At 36.1% G+C, this 23,923-nt stretch overlaps 1 long non-coding RNA gene across 1 annotated transcript in view; it reads right to left on the reverse strand.

The window, feature by feature from the left end:
• Nucleotides 1-221: 221 nt before the first annotated feature.
• LOC145671880 (uncharacterized) overlaps nt 222-23,923 on the reverse strand; it is a 157,025-nt gene continuing 133,323 nt past the window's right edge. The window contains exons 2-3 of the long non-coding RNA XR_014128548.1: nt 3,295-3,527; nt 222-812 (exon numbers count right to left, since the gene is read on the reverse strand). This is a non-coding gene — a long non-coding RNA (uncharacterized LOC145671880). The remainder of the gene's footprint in view (nt 813-3,294; nt 3,528-23,923) is intronic.

Here is a 23,923-nt window from a genome sequence, read left to right on the forward strand (position 1 = left end):
GAAGTTCTTTTGAACATAATTAACGTAGGAGCTGCACAAGTCCTTGTATGTTTGATTTTTCTCTTTGGTGTCCCACTTCAATGCATATAGCAAGTGGCCGCCATCAATAACGTACCTTGGGTGATTTCATCATTTTGAGGACGTCCTGGCGTTGATGTAGAAGCACCTATATTTTGGCAGTTTTTCCAACAAGCATAGTGATATTTCGGTTGCACGACCTCTATCTTCACTGTGCAGATTTTTCCATAAACTTCCCGTCCCCATTTGTCTCTCCGTTTAAGGGCAATTGTTTCCACTGATTTCTTGAAACTATCAGACCTAGCAACACGAATTTTTCTGTTCACATTTTTCTTACTTAGATCAGCAGCAACTTTCTCACAGCAGAAAAAACAGACGCCAACAAAATCAAAATTACCTGTTGATCTTAACCGTTTCTGTGGTGAGTAGGCAAATTCATCTTCCGTTTCTCCTGACTCTCTTTTAGCCTTATGGACATAAAATGGTTTTGTATACTTCTTCCTACAGGATCGATGGATTACTATCCTGCTATTTTCCTTTACCAACTTGTACTTCCCATTTCCTCTTTCTTTGCTACGCTTTATAATAGTCTGTATAGCTGCAGGACTTGGAACTACTTTTTCACTCTCCACTAGTTCATCACAAATAAAACACAGGTCGTAGGTTTCCCCGTCATCACCTTCACAATCAGTGTCACACATTTTCAGTTCGAAGTTATTAGATTTTTGCCCAGTTTCTACGGTATCCAAAAGCTTCCTTTACGATGTGGATTCATCATCCAGCTCACAAATACCCTGAAAGTAAAAAAGAAAACAACGCATTTAGTAGTCAATGCAGTGGTTATTTATATTGCATACTTTATTAAATATCGTGATTTTCAAAAACTCTTGCAAAACAACAAAATAACATATAATGTATCAACGCCTTCAGTAAATGAAGTAACTAATGCTGTATTAAACTATTCTTTAATAATCTCAGAATGAGATTCAAATTAAGAACCAAGTCGTGCTGATGACATCATTAGTAAAATATTTATTCACAGAAGTGCAACTACCCTTAAAAGAAGATCCTACTACATAAATCAGGGAACGTAAACTCACGCATGAAACGAGTACCAGCAGAAGTTACAAGATGACTACACATTCAAAAAATATGAAACACACAATTTCTTCACAACAAACGTTCCGTAAACACGAAATCTTAATATTTCTTTAATGATCGACATTCGTTAACTTTTCTTATAACAGATATCGACTCCAACAATGTAAACAAAACAGTTTCACATCTTTTGATCTCTCATTCTGGTGATCTTCATGCCAACTTCCAGTTAAATCTGATCTAAACCTATATCTTGAATTACATTACAGTTTCATCTACAGACAGCAACTACGAATGATTTTCTCAAAATATTAAAAGAACAGGTCGCAGTTTTCATTAGAATTGCAAGATTGTCCAAAAAGCGTTATGCTGATATTAAACTATTCTCCATCACAAAAAACAACTGCACGTATTTATACTAAACATTTTTATATTAAAAACTACTTGTTTTATCAATTTGATACTAGCTTTAATCGATTCAGCGTACCTCAAAACCTATTAGCAGACACCCTATATGACATACTTTTTAAGTTTTTACTATTCCTCGAGTTCCCCCTCTCCCCTCAAAAACGAATCCCCCTCGATTTTTTATGGACTCATTAGATTCTTAAATCCAATACCAAATGTGACCCTTGACCAAACTTCCATGTTGGGAATATTTTTTTTCATTTTTTCACGATTTCCCCCTCCCCCTCAATAAAACGACTTCCCCCCCTCGAATTTTTATGGACTCATTAGATTCTTAAATCCAATACCAAATGTGACCCCTGACCAAAATTTCATATTGGGAATAATTTTTTTTTCAGAATAACACTTTTTTAGTCAATTTTTCCTGTACTAATATTATTGAGAAGGGATATTGGTTGGGTTGGGATATTGACTAAGAAGGAACTGTATCATGGGGGACGTGCTAGAGGTTATGGTAGCAGGAAAGAGAGGGAAAGAGCGAAGGAGACTACAAATAATGGACAATATCAAAACGGCAAAATCCTACTTGAAGACGAAGAGGTTAGCAGAAGACCAAGGTGCATGAAAGCTTCTCAGTTGCGGCAGGTAATCTGCCAATAATGACACAATACCTATGATGATGATGATGATGATGCCTCTTTACTGCATATTTTCGCAATTTTTAGTATACATAATTGCAAGCATGTTTTGATTTTTTTTTTTTTTGTCATAATCGATCCAAACTCTCATTATGACACCCCACTTCCTCCGTTAGGATACCCATTGTAGTCAAATCGACATGATCAAACCCAGTTCAAGATAGGCAATAACTGTTTTCTAAAATTAATTTCAAATGATTCAGCCGTTCCAATGATTCGATCAATTACATTTTTTTTTTTACATAACTGATAGACAGCAGTAGTAACGTTAAACTGTCTTAATGAAGGTTTTATTTATGTTGATCACACAGTAGGAAAAATTAATGTATGCTTTTCTAACATTACTAACAATTCAAAACTTACAGACAAGCATGTCAATATCAAATGATATTGCAAAATCATAGTTATTTTCTTTTCATAAATACAAACTTGTTAGCTGTTTACACTTATAAGATTTTTTTAAAATTACTTGTCCCCATCATCGCGATCTACAGGTTGGGAAAATGTTACTCTGTTCAAAATATTAAAATTGTGATAAATCGAAACAAAGCTGAAGCATATTTTGAATTCGCGTCAAAATTGAAATGTAGTTATTGCAACTCAGTGAGATATTTATTGCATTAAGAATGATCCAAAATAATAAATAAATAAATAAATAAATCCCTTACCCCCGCTCTCCCTATCTATAGTTCGCAAAGTATTATAAAACCTGGAACAGAAAGAATTTAAAGGGGTAAAGAAATTAGTGCAATATTTTAAAGTCAATATATGTACTGAAAATTTTTATTAGTAGTTCATGAAACTGAAGAACTTTTTCTGGAAAACCTTGTACGTACAATATAGTACAACACCTACTCCAAAACATTTATCAACTGGAGAATTCCTTCTATCCTCCCCCCTTGAAACAAGAGCAGAATTTATTTGACTTTCACTGTGAGAAAAGAGAAATGAAAAATTCATTGTAAAAGAACAAGAATGGAACAAGGATTTTTTCCCTCCCCCTCGTACTGGTATGGAAAGAATATTCTGGCAAACAACTACGTAGTATGATAGTATATGTTAGCGAACTTACCTTTGCTCTTCATATGTTTTCTCTTTTCAGATTTTCTTCTTGCATGGTGCTGCCCTCTGTCCGGTCGGTTTGGCGCTTGCTCTGCTTCTTTTGTTTTCAACAAGCTTTCCAATTAGCGGAATGCGACGTGGATTAACGGCCATGCGTCGTCTGTCCCGGACAAGAAATATCACCAACGCCAGGAGGCAATTAGTTGCAGCAATTAATACAGCTCATTTCATGAAACAGGGGACCTACAAAGACATAGACAAAAAAAAGAAATGAAAAAGAATAATAAGAAAGGAACTGAAAAAGCAGAATGAAGACAGATGAGTAGAATAAAAAATTAGTTCACTTCATATTTTATTTTATTTTATTTAAATGAACATTCCCAATGGATGAAAATATTATAACACCATATATTTGAACTTAATAATACAGGAAATCATACGTTGTTTCTAGATAAATTGTAATACGTGATAAGACAAAAATACATGATCAGAAATTATGTGGAAGTTTTACTAGTTTTGTGGTTTAAATTTATGACCAATCCAAAGTTGTGAGTGGTGCGTTCAAGAAGTTTTTATTATTATTTTTTTTATGTAGAAGCCCTTGCAATTTACGCTTGTGCTTCAAAGTTGTACCATAGGGGAAGATGGGGTAATAAGAGACACTCGGAGTAATAAGAGACAAAAGTAATTTAAAATGTTAACAGTTTTCACTTCACGTTTCTGATTCTTTGTGTATATATATACTTTGTTACTGGACAACACAATAGAAAATTATTTTATTTCTTCCAATGTACAGGAAGACGGCGGAAAAAAGATATTAGTTTTAAAATTTCAGTTGTTGTATCTTATTACTTCGTATGGGGTAATAAGAGACGCTGCCCAGATTTCTTTCATGCTGTGCCTTGTTATTAAACTGGGGTTGCAAGGGTTATGCGTAAGATGTATTCTATTGCCTTACCTTTTAACATATTTTTATTCTTGCTACTTTTCTGTCAATTGCCATGTGAAAATTAAGCTTAGTGAAAGTCGTACTTGAAAGTTGAATGCTCTTAAAGTTGATGCACTGGTAATAGATAAATGATTTTCAGCAAGCGATTAAGCGTCCTCTCCATCCTCAACTCTCTACTGAAATTGGATTTGGTAAAAATTTACTAACACTTCTGATTTCAATATTAGTTGAGAAAATATCCCTCCTTACAAAACAATGTGGACCCGCGTAGTGTAGTCGCTAACGCTCTCGCCTTCGGTGCAAGCGATCTCTGGTTCGATTCCCGGTGAGATTACCCGGTCGAAAAAGTGTAACACGCTTTTTCAGGCCAGCCACCCTGAATGAGGTTTTCCTGAGTTTTCCTCATTCACACCAGGCAAATGCCGGGGTGGTCCCTAACTTATAGGTCCCAGACCGCTTCCTTCCTTCCCCAATTCTTTCTTCCTTCCCTTTCCCCGGACTGTGTGCTGTCGAGGGACGTTATTCCTTAAATCGTGAAGGGCTAAATGACCTTAGATGCCGAACGCCCAGAAATCTAATTCCTAAATCCTTACAAAACAAAATTATTCACACCTTATACACGTGACATATATATCTTATTCGATTTCCTCACGAAATATTGGAACTCAACCAGAACAAAACCGATCCAAGCTCAAGAGTTTTATTTCTAAGCCTCCTTCCTGTCTCAGTGTTACGAATTTTGTATTTGAAAACAGTTTTTATAATGCTATTGCATAGATGACATTAATTGAATAATAATGGAACAATACTACTAATATTTCTAATACGTGTTTCACTGTACTTTGCTGTAAATAGCTTTGTCTAGGGGAATGTATCTAATTGTTAAGTCCTATTGTTCAGTTTGACCCTGAGGCACGTGACTATAATCGATTAAAGGCCGGCGCAAGTAACCGAAAGACATTCATTACCATTCTTCCCAGCTCCTCCCTATCAGTTAGATAATGTGATTCATCCGTTTTCCTATTCTTTTTTGTTAATTTTTTAGTTTGTTTTTTAAACGTTCCCCTTGTCAATTGAGAGAGTGTCTTACAAAAAAAAGTAAAAGTAGGCTTAACTGCCTGGTACAGATTTTCTGCGCTGTCCCCTTTTTGACTCACTTGAAATAAAGCTTGAGGCATAAACAGATAGATACAAGAAAAGTGCAGCTGTTAAGAATCCTGGGAATATACACACTAGGCAGATCACGTGACATACAACAGGAGAAATACTTTTTTTTTTTTTTTGCTCTCTCCTATGTCTATCTATCTATCCGGTACCCTTTCACCTCCCTCCTATATGGTTGATTTCGATCGTACGTATAGGGTCATCGTATGAAACTAATTACATGGAAATGAATCGTGAGCTGGGTAAACAACAGAGGTTCCGCCGCATGACGTCACTCAATACATCAGTCAAGCAAAAGCACGGGAAACGGCGGGTGGAGTGACGTACGTGCGAGGATTCCATTAATTCGCTCCGAATCTATCTGTAACCAAAATAGCTAGTGGGTCTGTGGACAATATTTGAAATAATGGTAGTACGCTTTTTTTAAAAAGTCCATTTGTTTTATTTTTCTTTTGTGATTAGATGTATACAAAATTATTATAACTAGACGTATTAGAGCTCCTTTGTGGGTAAGCGGTTAGCGTACGCGCCTTTGGCGTGGGAGACTCGGGTTCGATTCCCGGCGGGAGCTCATGTGGTTCGGCTTCCACGTTAATGAGTAGGTCCACGTCTCATATAGGCTCTCTGCTGAAAGGGACGTTAAACTCAAAATCAACTAGACGTATTAGTAGTAAGACTGGACGTTCCAAAATATCCTAATCTGGCGTTTAAGATAAAGAAACAAAATGGCAGTTCAAATTACTGAAAAAAAATCTTGCACTCTTACATTTCAACTGTCTCTTCACCTTTCTAGAGATCAACAAGTTTTAAAATTACATTCATACATAAATAATACGTCATTGCTAACGGCATCTTTACATTTTTCTAGCTCATAGGTTTACGTGAGGAACTATTTTGCTGTGTCCTTTGAAATTAACTGGAATTTTAGAAAAAAAAATGTTAAGTGCAGATTAATTCTTTTTCAAGCCTAATTAAAAGCTCTTTGCTTTTTAAAAATGAATATCAAAATTTAATTTTCACGACGTAATTAAGATTCAAATAAATTTTAGGAATAAACCCGGAAAACCAAAAGAAAACAGAAAAAATAATCCACCCCCTCCCTCCGGAATAAATCAACATGGGCTAGAAAACAAAGTCTGTACAGATATTCAGCACTGTTAAAACGATAGGCTTCTAAATTGTTTATGGAAAGTAAGAATTTACCAATAAATAAATTAATATTTTAAATAAAATATTTGGTCTTGCCAACTAAAATTCAGTCTCCTTCGAACGAAAAGTTTCGTTAGAGTAAATGTTGAGTGTGCTTTTAAAAAAAATCCTTAAATGAACTATGCTGATTCGCTTTGAAATTTAGCTCCTGTTTTAGAAGCGAGGCATGTGAGACATGGATCTAGAGCTTAAGATGGCAACTGAAGCACATGAGTTCTTACCGAAAATCGAACCACAATCTTCTGCTCCAAAGACGAGTTTAGACATGAACATTTCTTAAAAGCTTTATTTGAATTAGCTACTAATGGTGAGTTCAGGGCATAAAAGAATCAAGTCCACTTTTTGGGGGGTAATTTTGGACATACACGTCAAACATGTGTACTTCATGTTTTAAGATCGCTATCTGAAGCTCTTTTCAGAGCTTAAAAGATTCATGTCCAGAAATTATAAATAACTCTTTTAACGAAAAAAAAGTTATTTTTTCATGACTTATGCGTACCATACAAACTTTATGTCTCTTTTCCTCACAACTTTGATGATTGGACTTAATTCCTTTGTGTTTTGAATGCACCAAACATGATTTAAAAAAAAATAAAGATGTTATGTCTAGGACACGTTATGTGTTAAATACTTGATGCAACGCAACTGTTAGATGTAATAGTGCCGAAGTCGTGGTGTGATCCTGTCTAACATTCCTGGGGGCGATGTAGTATGGTGGGGAATGGCGTATGCTGTCAGGATTGACCATTTATGATAACCTAAGTCAGTGATTCGCAAGCAATATGTCGCGCTGTCACCTCAGGTGTGTTGCGAAATTTTAGAATATAAAAATTATAAACAATTTAATAATTAGATAAAATCAATTTTGAAATAAAAATGAAATATTTCAGGTTAACGCCCCACTTTTAAGCCCTTTAGGCAAAATGAGACGATGTTTGAGGCAAGAGAATGATTATGAAAGAAATGATAGAATGAGAATGTGGGAGGAAACGGGAGTACCCCCAGAAATCTCACGGACGCGATGTTGTCTACCACGAATTTACTTGGCCGGAGATCGAATCAGAAAACTTCCCGCACCAGAGGTAAGCGCTCTACCATTCAGCTACCGTGACCTCTAAAATCAATTTTAAGGTCAACTGTACCACTTAACGTCTCCAGTGGTAGTAACAATCCTCAGTGCTACTTAAGAGTCACTACCCGATAAAAATTTATAAGGTTATACTATTACAATTTATATTAATTATCATTTTAAAAGAATCAAACAAGTGTATTGAGCTGTAATGGCCGCTCAGTAAAATGTATTGTCAGTCAAAAACGGTTGGAAACTTGTAGTCTAAGTACCCGCAAATGACTCAGATTGAAGCCTTGGTCGCGATTTAGTAGCTCAGTGGTACAATGCTTAATTCTGCTGCAAGGGATTTCCAGTTTGATTCTAGGTAACGTGAGTTCGAAGTGGATAATATTAACATATGCCAACTTACCGAAATCCGGGCGTCGACATGCACAATTTATATCCACACATAGCTCATGTATTAATAACCATATTAGCTTGGGGGCAATTTAAATAGTACTCTCAAAACAAACTTAACCATTTAATTTTAGGTAGAGCGATTAATTTGTTGAGATGTATAGTCTTGATTGCATAAATAAAACTTGAGATATCAGATCGGATAATTACCCAAACTGGTGCTGTGGCCTTACGTCAAAATCTATAACAGCCATCATATTGAATTTTGAAGTTAGGTTATGAATTGAATGAATTTGGTAACGAAGTCGAATAATAAAAGTGTGTTATCAATTGTAACCAGCATGTACTCATCCAGAATTTAATGAGTGAAGATTTTAGAGGTTGATCCTTCTTCTCTGATGGTCACTTCAAAACTCTTTCGAGTTCACTACTCTTTTTGTCCACCTATCTTTTCTTCCTAGTTTATGGTAGCGTCATTTCTTCCGCTTACAATTATATTTTTAGAATTACCTCATATCTTGAAGTAGGAAGTGTTTGTTATTGCCTTGACATATTGCTACATAACATAAGTTATATTTCCTACTAAAAGAATGTTTTATCTAGACATAGTTTTGAATTGTTACGTGACTTCCTTAATTTCTTTACACGTTTGAACGACCTAACAGCACCAGATTGGGAATTGAGTTTTATTTGCATTTAAAATACGAAAGTTTACAAAATATTAATGTCAAAATTAATAAAATATTATTTGCCCTTTTACCAAATCGCTTTAGTCATATTACAATATCATGTCCATGAGTTTTCTCGAGGTGCTCCCGTTTCCTTCTACATCCTCATTTCACCAATTGTCTCATAAATATTCACTGTTCTTAATCATCCGTCTTCTTTAGTTTACAGGGTATAACAATTCGACGTTAAATTAAAGATTTCATTTCATTAATAGTAGGTCCTATCCTTCATACCCTTATTGTTGTATAAGGATCCCAAACTCAAAATTTGAAAATAAAAAATAAATACTTTTCAAAATATTAGGATAATTTTTAAGCTAAGGTATTAGGACAGATCTTTTAATATAGATGTTACTGGAAACTAAGCCTCGAAACAAAGTACAGTCTCAAGATATGTCTTTTAACAATGTAAAACACCTGCTTGCATTGGTTGTTGATGATAAGATAGTGGAGTAATCTAAGTTTTTGACTTGTGATTGCCAACTAGGCTAGAACTACGAGGACTGAGCGACGCGAAAGAGTTCTACTTTTGATTGGATTTTTAATAGTCATGTAGAGTGCATTCACACCTGGTGTATACATTATGAACATCCTCTAATCTTAATGGCGGTCGGAAAATATATTTTGTGTTTTTATTATATCATTTAGACAAAAAAAAAGTACAAAATAAATAAGTATATGGTGGTTTCTTTATTAACATGCAACAACGTAAAGTGAGAAGAAAAATAAACCCAGTGCAGTGCAGAGAGAATTAGATAACTTATGATATTCCTTCTGGTTCCAGTATTAAGGATATTTAATCACAGAGGCCTTCCTACCATGTTTTCTTCTGCATGTTGTATGTAGATTACACTTAATGTGAAGAGAGAGGTAAATAGCCGAGCAGTTGTGGTCAGTAAGCTCTCTCTCTCTCTCTCTCTCTCTCGTTGGTATTTTCTTGCTGGTGCGATGCAGGCATCCTGAGTAAAGAAGGCGTCTCTTCATCATGCATGAGAGGCTGGAATGCGTAATTAGAAGAGATGCTGCTGGTTGATTTATACACCGGTAGCTGAAGAGGAGGGTGATCTCTGGGGAGAGACACTAACTACGTACACCGTATTTCATAATAATAATAATAACACAATAAAAATAAAAAAAAATAACGAAAGGGTTGCAGGTCAAAATCTCTGGTTTTGAGGCAAGATAACGGTGCGAAATCACGTTCGCAAGTTGATTTCTACACAGGACAATTTTTAATATTAACAATATCAAGAAATTTCTCAGTCTTTAGATATTAATTCAATCTATCGTTGTTTTGAGTAAAAGCCAGGAATGCTTTGGAAGGAATTAGAACTAATAAGGACTAGATTTGATCTGGAGTTGGCTTTTTTTCTATTAGTAACCATTAGAATAATAATAAATCAATTAATTCTTCGGCACTACCTCTATCGCTTCTCGGGCCATGCAACCTGAAACATAGCAGAGTATGGGTTACCTACCTCATAGTTACTATGGTTCACTGTACGTACGGGTTACAATATATAGTTTAACCCTCCATCCAATCCCCTCTCGAGTTGAAAATCGAGAAAACTGCTTAGAACACGATTAAATTTATCTGTGTACAAAATTTGGAGCCTCTTGGGGACGTCTTTCTATATGAAAAGTTGATGACAGACACACAGACATATATTACACAGATCTGAGACCACAAAACTAAATGGTAGCTTTCCACTGAATCTTATAGATTTTAGCATGCTGAATACGGAAAAATTACAGTAAAAAAAATCTGTACTTCTGTTTTACATGTTAATGAAAGTTTTTTGGGGGGAGGGACAAATCAATGCTTTATGTTCCTTTATTTTAGAAGTAAACTTTACGTTATTTAAAAAAAACTGGTCATTTTCAGACTCAATACATCTCAAAACGTAATAATCACTGAAAGAAACCCATACAGCTGACAAGGCACATACACTAATATATATATATATACAGGGTGGAAAATTTATCTTGATCATGTGCTATAACGGAGAAACCAAAAGAGAGAGAAAAGCAAAACTTCGCACGAAGCAAATATAAGGAGGGGAACATCTTTGCATATATTAAACGGAAACACCCAAGAAACTGTGTTGCCAACCCAATATAAAGTTACCTTTTCTCAAATGGCACTATGTCAGATTATTACATACTTAAAATGTCATATTTATTATTCAGTGTTGCAAACTAAGGATGTTATAGTATCACAAACATCTAAAGTTTGGAAGCCTCTACCACACACAGCATAACATATATACAGGGTGCGGAAAAAGTCCAGGAACGGTCCAATATCTCGGTGCAAGTATAAAGATCAACAAAACAAAAATAACACGTGTTAAATTGGTTTTAAAAATCTATCCAACGATACCAAACGCAACCCCCTATCCCCAACCCTTCGGCGGTACGGGGGGTAATTTTAAAATTTTAAATGGCAACTCCAATTTTTTATTGCATATTTGGATTCTCCAAAAAAAAAAAAAAAATGTGACAGTAATTTGACACAGAATTGAAAAGTTTCTTCGCAGATGTCGCTTGAATCGACATACAATAAAAGGCGGTGCAACAAAACGTTATGAAAAAGGAAGCTCTTAGTTCCCTGCTCTGTGGCCGTACGGTTAGCGTACTGGCTTATAGAGTCAGAGGTTGTGAGTTCGATCCGCGTTCAAGGCAATCTTCTTTCTTTTATTTCCCCAAATAAATTCCATATGTTTTAACTTCAATTAATACTTTTATGAAGTTACATAGAATACAAATTTCGATGATTGTTTTGCAAACTAGCTTTATGAAGTACTTCTTAGTAATAGGATTACTTACAACAAAAATTAACCATTTTTGTCGCCATTTGTATTTTCTTGCAAATATGGACAAATACATTATTTTTTATCGAAGTTAAAATGTATGAATTAATTATTTGGGTATAAAAAATCACATAAAGAATGTTACTCTGCGCGGGAGTCAAACTCAGGACCTGTGGTTCCATAGTCCAGTACGCTAACCGCATGGCCACAGAATACGATGCCGAGATACCACATTTTCATAACGTTTTGCGTTTCTTTTTTGTGTGTGTGTCGATTCAAGTGCGATCCGTGAAGGCACTGTTTTCAATTTTGGGTCAAATCATTGTCACTTTTTCTGGAGAATCGAAATGTGCAATAAAAAATTGGGGTTTCCATTTAAAATTTTAAAGTTACCCCCCGTATCCCCGAAGGGGGTGGGGATAGGGGTTTGTGTTCAGTATCATTGGATAGCTTTTTCAAAACTATTTAACACGTTTTATTTTTGTTTTGCCGTTCCCGTCTCGAATATTGACGATAAAAAGCACTGACATTGAATCTACTCAAAATTGGTTGCGTTATTAAGTTATATGTAAGATAGTGGAACGATTGTTCTTTATGGCTGCACTTAAAGGTGTATAGAGTGATAAAGAGGGGGGAAAGGAGAGCAAATTCAAGTTTTACTGCTTAGTGTACCGCAAGTATTTTAAAGGGCACACAATTTTTGAGCTAGAATTCGGTATATTGTATTCTCTATCCAGACATTTTAAATACGTAAACTGAAAGAGCATCTTGATAATGTATTCCGGAACTTAATTTCATGAAGTGTAAGGTCTCAATTCCCAACACGATTTTTCTGGGAAAGACATGTTTGAAATTTTCTTGTTCTTTCACTACAACCTTTCTTATAATAAAAACAAATTGACTTTCATATGAAACTGTGCTACAATCTTAATACTAGAATAGACTAGAAACTTCAGAATAGATATATGATGAAGAATGTCACTTTTATTAAATTACAGGTACGCTCTCCATTCGGGCAGGTCAAATAGCTACGGGTAGTGTAAAAATACGACTATACAGTTCCATGGCCTCGGTATGAAGAGGAGACGATGTTGGCCACTGATCAACACGCCACGCTTTTACCGCCGCCTTTGCCCCTAGGTTTCCCCAGGATCTATTTAATAGAGGATAGAGGTTGGGTGAATCTCAGGAATATAGTTAGGTGAAAATATGTGGTTTTATGTATTTTAAATGATACCATGACTGAATTACGTTTATCTAGATAGGCAAAAAAAGATCTAGGCTATTCACATTACAGGTAGTTATGAAAATATATATTTGATTCAAAAGTTTGCTGTTGTGGTGTTCAGATCATGATGCTCAGAATTTGTGCTGAAACACTAATATTATGTGTTAACAAACTAACACGTAACACACTTAGGTGTGTTAACAAACTAACCCATTCAACTGGTGTTTCTTTATCATATTTCAAAAGCATACATTTTCGACTTCGTATGATACAAAAGGAACATTATTCCTATTGAAGTTGGAAATATCAATAGTATTCAAAGAAACTGTCTAAATTCTGTGAATGTCATTTCATTCCATTAAATAAAGTTGTACTGCATGGGGCGGAAACGTGGACATTACGTAAAGGTGACGAAAATCGACTGGAAGCCTTCGAAATGTGGGTGTGGAGAAGAATGGAAAGAATTAGTTGGGTTGAGCGGAAAACGAATGACAGAGTGTTAGAAATTGTGGGTGAGAAAAGAACAATTTTAGATAGTATTAGGAAGAGGAAGAAAAACTGGTTGGGACATCGCCTAAGAAGAGATTGTATCATGAGGGACGTCCTAGAAGGTATGGTGGCGGGAAAGAGAGGGAGGGGGCGAAGGAGACTACAATTAATGGATGATATTAAAACAGAAAGATCATACGCGAAGACGAAGAGGTTAGCGGAGGATGTGGAGCATGGAAGCTTCTCAGCTGCGGCAAGTGACCTGCCAATAAAGGCAGAATACCTATGATGATGATGATGATGATGAAATAAAGTTGCCAAACTGAAAGAATATCGTTAATGAAAAGATCAATAGAAAAAAATATACAAGTCACCAGAAAGAAGAAGCGAATCCCGACGTCGTATACATATTTGAATTATTTTTATTGACGACAATATGAGCTAAGTATCCACAGTAAGTCAATGCACCTTCAAGCTAGGATTGCCTGGTTGATTGAGGATCTAATGAAGATGTCAGGGGACGAGATTATTTGTCCCAGTCACGAATCTTCATGTTAAGGAAACATAACCATAATCATTAATCTGGAAAAATAAAAGAATTGGATTATATAACCTTGTTACAAAATTCTCAGATATATCCTTTCCTACATTGCATGCTTCACTTGAAAAAAAAAAAAAAAACACTTTAGAGGACTGAAAATGTTATAAAGAGTAACTAAAATGATCCATTCTTTGCACTTAATAGACATATTTAATTTTTGAATGTGTTAGACTGAGACTAACAAATTATTTTAAGAGTTTCGAGATTGTGTCCATTTTGAAATCATTACTGGAGATACTTATTGGGGAAGATCTATTTTTGAATTTCAAAGAATTTTGCACTCTTCAAAAAAAGTGACTGACTTTAGTTTCACACTGCAAAATTACAGTAGACTTCCAAACTACGTGAATTCAATACTGACACTTTTGCATGGAATAGAGATGGAATCTGATTTTGGAAAGCTTAATGTATATCAGAAAGAGTTTCTCGCTATCTCTTACAATTACAACTGTGTAGGAATCAATGTTAAAACGAAAAGTTGCATTAGATTTTACTACTTCCGGTTTCAGAAGAAGAATAAGACCTGAGATGAAATAACGGGTTGACCCACCTGCCTGTTTACAATATAACTTGTTATTGTTGTCGGCACCAGTAATTGTTGTTATTGATTGTGTGTTGTGGAAATTAAGTATGAAAGGGCCTCATTGTTCGTGCATACTTATAACAGTATAAAGCCATGTAGATTAGGTGCAGAGGCGGGTGGGTTTTTCGTGGGTCATCCTGTATAGGGTCTATTTTTGGGATACTCTATCCATATCAAAGAAACTTTTGTAATCTGTTGTCTTATTAAAGTTTTCGCTCTATGGAAATCAATACTGGAACAGAAAGTGGTAATAGATTTCTCTGTTTCGATGAATAGACAATAGAGTAGGCAAGTTACTAATATAGAAGAAAATGTATTTGACTTGAAAGAATACAGAACACTCTCTAATGAACTTCTCAGTAAATCACACAGAGAGGAAAAGGAGTAGGCAGGAAACCTGGTGTTGAGAAAGAGCTGTGCTGATACACAAACAAGAACATTCAATAGCATATAGTCTATGATTTTCCAGTATACCATTCGTGGATTTATGACTACTCATGACTGCTCATTAGTGCTCTCAACGGGTCGGGTCGGGTCGGGTCGGGTTTTCGATGACCCGACCCGAACCGACTGACCCGAACCGTGATCCGACCTCATTGACCTGACCCGACAACCCGGCCCGAGTTAACCCGACCCGAGCTGACCCGAGCAGAGTCGGGTCAGGTCGGGTCAACCCGATCCGTTTGAGAGCACTATGGTCACGACACTGGGTGAACGCCAAAATGCACTCCCATTGGGAATTAAACCCGGACCACGTGTACCGAAGTCTTACACGTTAACCACTAGCTAGATCAAGCGGTGGATTTGCATATGCATCTTAATGAATATTTGGTATTTTTGAGGTTTGGTTATTTCTTTTTATAACTGATACCAATTTCCGACGTGGGAGAACTTTATTTTTTTCTTGCTTTAGTTCTATGTGACGAAATTTTTATTCAAGGTCAGTGTTCTCACCTGCTTGGACGGCAGGGGATCTTCTCGGAAGGCAATAGCAAGAGTCTCTTGGCGGAGACAAAAGGAAATCGTTTAAATACAATGATAAGGGTTGAGGAAACAGGAGAACACCTGTGATTTTTTCCAAGTCTTCAACTTTCATTCCAAAATAGGTTCTTATGATTCCGGGACCTGTGTCACTTTGATTTTTCTTTCTCGGTAATTAAAACGTATTTTACAGTATATATAGTTGCACGCAAGAAGATACATAATACGAATTTTGTAATTTAAAATTTAAAAATACAGTATGATATTTAATTACAAAATACTAATTTTATTTCATCACTTTCAGCCCAACAAATGAAATTCAAACAATTCGCTCCCTGGGTCTTGGTCATCAATACTGCGTCTTATTCTTTGACTTGCAGTCAAGTCTTGGTCCTGTATTTCGTAGTTTTGGTGGTCTTTCATACAAGAGCCAAGAATGCTCGCCTCATCGGTACAAGTGAAGACCAAGTGTAATTTTGATTATGGTCTTTCATACTATACGGAAAGCAAGAAAATATGCTCATCGCTACTTGGTGATCACCAAAAAAGGCCAAGAGCAAGATTACTATGCAATTCATCTTGCATATCCAATCTTTATCTTGTTCTTGTATCGATGTCCTTGGGCTTGGTGAAATAAAATGAAATATTCAGTTTAAGATCCTTCGATTCTGCACCGAGGCTAAGGGATACGGTGACCATGAGAAATGAATGAAATGGTGGAATGAAGAAAGTGGGAGGAAACAGAACCCCGAGAAAACCCACTACACGGCGTTTCTCCACCACAAAGGCTACTTAGCACAAAGCTGGGATCGAACCATGGACACCATGCACCAGAGATGAACTCTCTACCACTGAGCCACCACAGCCCTGTTTGGGCTTGGTCGTCCATATCCAATCTTTCTTTTAGCCTTGCTTAACACGTTAGCTGCCATGTGGGTCCGATCGGACCTACTGGAGTGATCTAAGAAAATGTTCTTGTATGTCCGATCGGACCCACAATTTCTAATTCGTCGAATTGACGTTAGAGGACTTGTATTGTTAAATCCTGTCTCTACTGTTATTGAACTGTATTGTTTTTATTACACATGTAGGTTTTCGTCTTTGATATTGGTTATTAACGCCGCTAGGGGCGCTAAATACCAAGTAACAAGCATTTGTTGCTTTTGTAGACCCGATCGGACCTATGTTCTGCTTTTTCAGTGACATGATAAAAAGTTTAACAATGGATTCATTATTTATTCTAATTTATTTTCACAAGATGTCAGTGTCCCTGTCATTTGCTGAATTTTCAGAAAAGTCTAGATCATTACACTGCTATTACTAATGAGATCGAGTTCTGCGCATATTTCTTCGTTTTTCATTGCATAAAGATATTACTTATTAGCACTAAAAGCAAGATGAATATATCCACACTTCTCACTTCTGCACATGTAGTAATAAACAAATAACTTTCTAACAGAGTTGCCAGTTCAACTGTAATTTATCCCCTTGCCCATAAAAAGAAATATACACACGTAGGTCCGATCGGACCCCCAACTTTTATGCACGCGGATTCACTACCATGCCTTAGATTATGTTTCAATATGAATATTATGTTTAAAAAATATGAACAAAACGAGAATAATGTAAGTAAGTACGCTTGGCACTCTACCGGTGAAGAACAAAATTTACCCTTGGCAGCAACGTGTTAAACAACTTCTAGTTTTGTTCTAAATCCAGACTCCATATTGGCGTAGATATTAATATTACAGTCGATTGGTAAAATCAATCTTCCACATTTACAAATTAAAGTACACACAAGTACAAAAATAAGCATTTACCATAAAAACACTAGCTACAAGTGTTCAAAATAGATTTATGGCTTCTATAAAATCAATTGAAAATTGCTATTTTTAATTAGGCAGCTAGTGAAAAACAGCAGCTTTCGACTCCAGCCGAGATTAAGCTCAACCTAAACTCAGTTGACCAAAGTGAGCTGACCCGACTGACCCGACCTGATAACCCGACCCGACAACCCGACCGGAGCTGACCCGATTGACCCGACCCGACAACCCGACCCGAGCTGACCCGATTGACCCGACCCGACAACCCGACCCAAGTAGCCTGACTCGACAACCAGACCCGAGCTGACCGGACAACCCGACCCGAGTTGACCTGACCCGACCCGTTTGAGAGCACTACTGCTCATTCCTACATCGTACATTGTCCTATTGGAAATGACTGCTAAAAAAAAAAAAAAAAAAAAAAAAAACATAGTAAACATTGCTAAATACGAATGAAGAATGTTCTCTTTTGAAATATTAAATTTATTTGTATATTTATACAATTTACGTGAAATGAGGAATAGTTCTAAACCTCTATATTGTTATTCGTACTATTGATTGAATTTTCTGATATCTGATTAATAGTAGATAGCTGTAGATATGCATATATTTTATTCAGCTGTAAAATATACGAGCAAGTATCAAAAAAGTTCGAGACTAGTTCCATAACACGCCAACAAATGGCAACGCAAGGCTGCACACAGAGGCACAGGACCTTTATACTCCTTAAGTACATATATGCGACCTTTATAAGTCAGTTTACCAAGAGTCATCGCCCTGTTTGATCACATAGGTTACCATGTCTGCGATTTCATCATAGACAGGAAACTAGAACAATGAGTGAACGAGAAATTCTGTCTGAAATTGGGCAAATCCGCCACAAATACGCTTGACATGATTCAGGAAGTATACGGCGATGCTGCAATGAGTCGTTCCATGTGCCATAACATAAGAGTGCTACTCTTCAGTGTCATTTTCATCTTAATAGCGTGGTTATCGAGTAGCATCAATTTTGGGGTTTTACAAAATAATTCGTTTCCTCGGAAACTACACATGAGGATTTACACTCACACATAGTGGCGAACACAGAATTCCATTAAGGAAGGGATCCGAACACTAAATTTTCATATCCTTTCAGAAACAACCATAACTTTTGTATATTTTAATATAGTAAATGTTATATTAAGTAAGTATAGTAAATAGTATATATTAACTATTCGAACTCAAGAGAAAGGGAATGAGGAACGGCGGAACTTCACGATTTATATAGTTTACTAAACATCGTTAGATTCATCAAACCCAGGAGGCTTAGGTGGGTAGGTCACGTAACCAGAATGGAAGAAAGTAGGAACCATTTTAAAGTTTTAATTGGAAATCCAATCGAAAAAAGACCAATAGGAAAACCTAGGTGCAGATAGGAGGACAATATTAAGATGAATCTTACAAACGCGGCATTGACTATAGAGGATAGAGTTAGTTAATTTTATTTCATATCATCTTGCTCAAGAAGGGTTAAGCTCCAAACCCTTTTGCCTACGCCACTGCTCACCGATATAGTTTTGTTCAGAGATCTATTGCATAGTATGTGTCTCATCTCATCTGCTAATATTATTATTAAAATTAGCAGCAGCAGCAGTTTTGTATTGTTGCAGGTTTGCATGTTCCAGTAAGTTTTGTAATATAGTTCTATAGGTCTTAAAATGCCATAAAATAGGAACATTACAATAATAGCAAATATCATTTCTAAATGCTAGTGCTGATAGTATCTCTAATTTGTTATAATTTTGTGATATATACAATTGTTCAATATTTTATTCTGAAGAACTTTACACTGGTATTACAAGACTAGTAGTTTTTGAAGAAACATTTCTAATTCTTTTTTCTTTTTATTAGTGAGCTTCTTTTACAGAACTTAGCAACAATGATTGATTGTTGTATTCCTATTGTTAGAATTCGTGGGAAATACTACATGTCTTAAGGCAATTTTTAAATCCGAAATCAAAAGAAGCGCAGTAGTAATTCGTTTGCAACAAAACACATGTGTATATCTATAATACATATGAAGTCTCTGTGTCTCTCTACACAAGCAGAGAGAATTAGCAGCTGTGACAGTGCCAATTGTCAAGATCAGCTCCAGAATACATCTTTCCATTGTAACGAAGCGATTACCGCTTTGCTATATATGACACAGAGCTTTGAGAGAGATAGAAGGGGTCTTGCATAATAGCTTAGTGATCTCATTGAGCACTGCTACAATTCACAGGACATTACATTTGAAGATGTCAACTGTCGGCCACAGTTGCACAGATATACGCCTGAATGCGACAAGAGAGGCCACTGTTGAATTAAGTACAATATTCCCCTCCTGACATCCAAGTGTGTGTGTCTCTTTTTTGTTTCCAATCATATAGCCGCTAGCAAATGACCATTCGAGATCTGATTCTATTTCATTTCTATTTTTTAAACTCTTTTTTTTTTATTAGTGTCATCTTGTTGAAATTGCTTTCTATCACTGAGTCAGTTCAATATGTTACACACAATTTCTACCATAATATGGACACAAAATTAATTTTCTTCTTGTCAATTTACAACATTGAAAGACAAATGTCCCTTTCACTTATTGTATGTATTGCTATTTGATTTTTTTTTTTTAAAAAGAGAAGCAAAGTGGTTTTAAGTTTGGGAAGTAGAAAAAAAGTCTTTCGGGCCCAGCTCCAGAGAATAGGGTGCGTAGGACACAACGGAAGTGTAATGTTTTGTCAGATAATTTGCAAGTATTTCACTCAGGATTTGCTGCCAATGTCTTCAGCAACCGCGCAAACAGTTAAATAACAATTTTCACTGATTACAGCACGCATGATCTCAGCATGTTGATAAGCTGAAATACATTCTGGTTTACAGTAAACAGAACCACGCACTTGAAGTTTCAGTTTCGTTCAATATATATCACCGCTGCAGGATGTTTACTGCCATCTAACGGCAAGATGTTTAACTTCTACGACTTTTATTTCTAAAGTAAAAAATGAGATATTAGAGTTGAGTTGATTTTGAGTTTAACGTCCCTATCAGCAGCGTGGCTATATGAGACGGGACCTACTGATTAACGTTGAATCCGAACCACATGAGCTCCCGCCGGGAATCGAACCCGGGTCTCCCACGCCAAAGAAAAGAGATATTAGAAAATGAGTTAACTGATTCACATCATTAACAAACTCAGCCTGATAAACACTCTAACTATCTATTGCAAATAATAATAATAATAATAATAATAATAATAATAATAATAATAATAATAATAATAATAATAATAATAATAATAATAATAATAATAATAATAATAATAGAATTTAGAAGTTAACTTTTGTTCAAGAGTTATCGTATGGAATAGCGGATGGGCACTTCATCGTTACCCGTTAAGATGGTAACGGATAGACTGCATTAACGAATTCGGCCGAGATAATTGCTCTGGCTACCTATTGCGGAAAAAGACTAAAAATTCTGTTTCATCGCTTTTTACTGTGTTCCGATCTATGTGTTAGTTATCGAGTAACATCATATTAGGTAACGTCGTGCATAAGCTGATCGTCGGATTAGTGAAAAAGCAAGAATGAAGGAGTTGGAGGAACAGGACGTCTATGTGAAGTTTTTGCATAAAAGTGTGGAAAACTTTCACGGAACATTCCAAATACTTAACCAAGCATAGAAGGATGACTACACGATTCCAGTGCAGTGCTATTATTGGTTTATTTAAGTGTTATACGGAAGGCAGAATTTGAGTTGCTGAAGCTCCAAGGACTGGATTTCCACGTCAACAGCTGACCAATATGCTTTAATTGTGCGCGCTATAAGTAGTAAAAAAGAGATGTCTAGCTGTTTGTGAGGTTGCTGAAGATACAGGCCAGCAGCCAGCCCAAAAATTTATGGGGGGCCCGGCTGAAGTTAGAGGGGGCCGATCAAACCATATTACCATATTATAGTTCATTTGCAACTCTACCGTGAAAATTTTAGGGGGGGCAGCCAAAATTTAGGGGGGGCCGGCCCCCCTAGACCCCCTGGATACGGGCCTGTAAAGACATCGGTAAAAGTGTAAAACCTTGCCATCAAATCCTGAATGAAAAACTTCGAAATTATCTGGGAAACATTGCACATCTGTCGTGTTCCATGTACTTCTGTCGTGTTCCATGCACCATATTCTCCGGATTTGGCCACGGCAGGCATTTTTTTCTACTTCTCAAATTTAAGATCATTTTGAAAGCACGTCGTACTAAGTCCACAGGGGAAATAAGGAAAATGAGACGAGAATACTGCGCGCCATCTAAAAATATTATTTCCAGCAAGCATTCCAAAATTGGAAGAAACAATGACAATGGTGTATTAACAGCAAAGGGTAGTAGTTTGTTGCAAATAGTGGTTTAAAGTTTATAGAATGAGCAATAAAGCAAGAGCAGAAAAAGTTCAGCCTTTTTTTAAAAATACACCCAGTAGTTATATGAAAATTTATGAAAAAATCTGTTGAATAACCAAGGTTACGGCTAATTGTGCAGAAGAGGAATTTTAACAAAATAAAAAAAAAAATGTTTTTAATTGCTTATGAAGAATGGGCTCGAAGCAGGAGTAAAAGTGAATCTGAAAAGGCATGGGGACGGTAGGTAACGGCATGACGTCACACCGTCCCCCTGCCTATCTTTGCCAATTGTAATTTTTTTAGGAACTGGGGCCGGCGCCTTACATATTTTCTGGAGGTGGGGGCCGGCGTTCCCTTGCGTTTCTCCTCTCTTTTACCCCTGGCTCGAAGTGTAGGAAGACTAAGCTACACTTAAATGAACAGAGCACATTATTCTCTCTCTCTCTCTCTTTTTACTCTCTTCTTGAGTATTTGTTAAGAAGAGAAACAATTGAAAAGAGAAAACAAATCCTCTGCTATGTCATTTTGATGTGAAATGTCTTTGGTTCAATCTCCATTCAAAAGTGTGTGCTGGACAATACTAACAATGAATTTCCTCCGGGTTCTTATTTTCCTCTCACTGTCAACATTTCCTTATTATTTACTTCCAAACTTTAGCCTACAGTCAGGGCCGTGCTGTAGGAGGGAAGGGGGCGAGCGGGGCTGGGCCCCAGAAGCCGAAGTAAGGGGGCGAAAAATTCGGCAGAAAAAAGGAAAAAAAGGTAGGAAAAATTTCTTGGAATATATGTATGGGGGCGCCGTCGTATACTCTCGCCCCGGGCGCTGATTTTCCACGGCCCTGCCCTGCCTACAGTACACAACTGTCGGAAATAATAATAATAATAATAATAATAATAATAATAATAATAATAATAATAATAATAATAATAATAATAATAATAATAATAATAATAATAATAATATATTACGAACGGTTGTGTCGCAGTACACAAGTTTGTCGCGAAATTTTATAATTTAAATTAATCAATCATGTAATAATTAGTTATAATTAATTTTGAGACATATTGTATCAGTCAATGCGTCCAATGACAGCAATATTCCTCAGTACTGCATAGAGTTACTACTTTATAGAAACTTATAAGGTTACGCTGTTATAATTTGTTATTAAGTCTATTAATAAAAAAATGAAACAAGTGTGTCGTGATGTCACGCATTTAATAAATTGTGTTGTCAGTTAAAAAATGTTGAAAATTAGCGATATACTGGGCTCTGACACCTTTCCTCTTGTATCTTGGTATTAGGGTTACCAACTTGTCCGGATTGGACATCATTTCAAGAAATATTCCACATCTCGACATAGCTTTCTCGACTTTCATGTTTATGAATAAAGTTCAGGGCTATTATTATTATTATTATTATTATTATTATTATTATTATTATTATTATTATTATTATTATTATTATTATTATTATTATTATTATTGGAATTTAACTTTCACATTATCATACAGAAAAAGAAGGAACTTCACAACAGGGAGAAGTAGTTAGATACATAACAACTAACATATAGGCCTGCACACAGGGGCACTCGAAGAAACTTTTCTAGGGGGGCATATCCATGGTTGCTATATTACGTCTGGTATTTAATATACGTGGTTTGCTATATTATGTATACATTTTCATGTGCCAAGGGGGCCCGATCCTCACCCTGTCCTCCCTTTCGGGTGCCCATGTCTATACATAGGCAACATACTATTCAAATCGATCATATTCCGGCGGGAGTTCATGTGGTTCGGATTCCATGTATTCAGTACGTCCCGTCTCATATAGCTTCGCTTCTGAAAGGGACGTTAAAATCAAAATCAACTCAAATCGATCATATTTGTTTTATTATACACTGTATTACGAATTGCTGTGCCACTGTTTCATCACAATACTTTGCAAATCTACAAATTACTGCATGATAGCGACATATTTTTCAGCAGGTAGGCAGGGTACTTAGGTAGTTCCACCTGTTAGCATTATTGTTTATTATTAGAAATTAGCTTCGTGTATGGACTGATATATTCTGGTATTATACGTATGATATAATTCGTGTATCATTTAAATTCTCTCACTTTTCTGATTCGCTCTTCACTGGAAGGACTAACACTATTACGGAAAAAGAATCACTTGTACATCTTTCCCTTTTCCCGTTAGCT

This window comes from Thermobia domestica, chromosome 15 (assembly GCF_964235325.1).
Source record: "Thermobia domestica chromosome 15, izTheDome1.hap1.1, whole genome shotgun sequence".
In the NCBI taxonomy this organism is placed as follows: domain Eukaryota; kingdom Metazoa; phylum Arthropoda; class Insecta; order Zygentoma; family Lepismatidae; genus Thermobia; species Thermobia domestica.